We start from the raw sequence: 2,500 nt of genomic DNA, 5'->3' as shown, positions 1-2,500 counted from the left end.
ACTGCAGCTCTGAGTTAAATCTTTGTGCGCTCTCCTGTATATACAGCCATCTATAGATGACTGTATATACAGGATACAGTAGGCAGACAAGAACAATTGGAGGCCCCCTGTTACATACTGCAGTATGGGCGCACTCACCAGGTGAGATCGCAAATGATGTCCTCAACTTTTTTTTCTCTCATTTCAGATACGTGAATGGGGAGGACTACGTCAGATTCAGTGTATTGCAATGATGACCAGCTTTTTTTTAATGTCAATAAAAGGTTTAATGAGGGCTGTGTGGGGAGTGTTTTTTTTTTTTTTAAATACATTTTTTTTTCAATGCCGGGCTTAGCGTTAGCCACAAAAACAGCTAGCGCTAACCCCCAATTATTACCCCGTTACCCACCGCCACAGGGTTGCCGGGAAGAGCCAGTACCAACAGGCCTGGAGTGTCAAAAATAGCACTCCTGGCTGGGGTTATTTAGGTTGGGGAGAGCCAGTAACAATGGTCCTCGCCCACCCTGGTAACGTCAGGCTGTTGCTGATTGGTTGGTATCTGACTGACACTGAAAATATGGGGAACCACACACTTTTTTATTACAAAAAAACAACAACACATAGGCTTCCCCATATTTTCAGTGTCAATCAGACACCAACCAATCAGCAACAGCCTGACATTACCAGGATGGGCGAGGACCATTGTTACTGGCCCTCCCCAGCCTAAATAACCCCAGCCTGTTACCGCCTAGGCCAAGGAGCGCTATTCCCGGCTCTTCCCGGCACCCCTGTGGCGGTTAGTACCGGGGTAATAATTGGGGGTTAGCGCTAGCTGTTTTCGGGGCTAACGCTAAGCCCAGCTTAGTAAAAGATTCCGTCTACAAGACGGCTTCCACTACTAAGCCTGAAATTTCAATTATAAAAGACACAACACATGAAATAAAAAATGGATTTAAAAAAACACTCCCCCACAGCCCTCGTTAACCCTTTTATTGACATTAAAAAAATGCTAGTCATCGTCACACTCCACCGAATCTCAGGTAGTCCTCTGCATTCACTTATCTGAAATGACATTTTTGGCGCTCTCCCCTGGGTAGAGCGCACATAATGCAGTGTGTTCCTAAAGAGGGAGCCTCCAATTGTTGCTAAACTACAACTCCCATCATGGGGGCTGTAGGTAAACAACAGCTGGAGTCTCCCTGTTTGGGAACACACTGCCAAAAAGGCTCTGTTCCCATTATGCAAAACGCATAATGAGAACAGAGCCATACTTACCACCCTGGCTTCAGGCCTGGACTGTGAAGCTCCGCCCCCTAATGATGTCATCACTAGGGGGCAGGGGCGGAGAAGTTGCAAGGGGTCTCAAGAGTGAGACCCCTGAGATCCGTCAGTCTGCCCTTGGACTACTACTCCCATCATGGGAAATTTTGTGTCCCATGATGGGAGTAGTTGTAGTACCGCAGTGCTGAGGGATGGCTCTTACACATCCCCCAGCTGCAAAACTGTATTGTGACTGTTAGGACTACTACTCCCATCATGGACAGACGCTGTCCATGATGGGGGTTGTAGTCCTCGGGCTGAAGGACAGATCGCAGCAGGTCATTCTCCAGAGACCCGCTGCGATCTGCATTTATTAATTTAAAAAGCCAGCGGCAACACTGCACTCCCCGCCGCCTCCTGTATACAGATGTCATCACGATTCATAATCCCCGCCACCGGGAGAGGGGAGCTCTGATTGGTGGAAAGCTATTCACCACTATACACCAATCAGAGCTCCTGTCTTCTGGCGGGGATTATGAATTGTGACAGGTCTATACAGGGGAGCGAGTGGAGCCGCTTCTACAGTACAGTATATAATTGTTATGTGCACTGTACCCCCCCCCCCTCCCAGACTAATACTGACCCCTTCTATAGTATATAATTATGTGTATTGTACCCCCCCCCCTCCCAGACTAATACTGACCCCTTCTATAGTATATAATTGTTATGTGTATTGTACCCCCCCCCCCTCCCAGACTAATACTGACCCCTTCTATAGTATATAATTATGTGTATTGTACCCCCCCCCCTCCCAGACTAATACTGACCCCTTCTATAGTATATAATTGTTATGTGTATTGTACCCCCCCCCCCCCTCCCAGACTAATACTGACCCCTTCTATAGTGAGCGCTGGGACCGCTGTGTGATTGACAGGTCCCCAGCGCAAGTGTCCGGCCCCACTGACCTTTATATGTTATAAATCTTTATGATACACACTGCCCGTCCTCCTCTTCATTCTTCTCATACCGGAGACGCGCGGCTTCTGTATCATAGTCTATAGACAGAGCGCCCCCTCCCGGCCTCCACACTGCATGGGGCTGGGGTCAGACAACGGCAGGGGGCGCTCTGACTATAGTGAAAGCAGAAGCCGCGCGTCTCCGGTATCAGAGGAATGAAGAGGAGGACGGGCAGTGTGTATCATAAAGATTTATAATATATAAAGGTCAGTGGGGCCGGACACTTGCGCTGGGGACCTGTCAA

This window comes from Hyla sarda, unplaced genomic scaffold (assembly GCF_029499605.1).
Source record: "Hyla sarda isolate aHylSar1 unplaced genomic scaffold, aHylSar1.hap1 scaffold_31, whole genome shotgun sequence".
NCBI classification, from domain to species: domain Eukaryota; kingdom Metazoa; phylum Chordata; class Amphibia; order Anura; family Hylidae; genus Hyla; species Hyla sarda.
The sequence above is the reverse complement of the archived record's forward strand: the minus strand, read 5'-3'. Positions refer to the sequence as shown.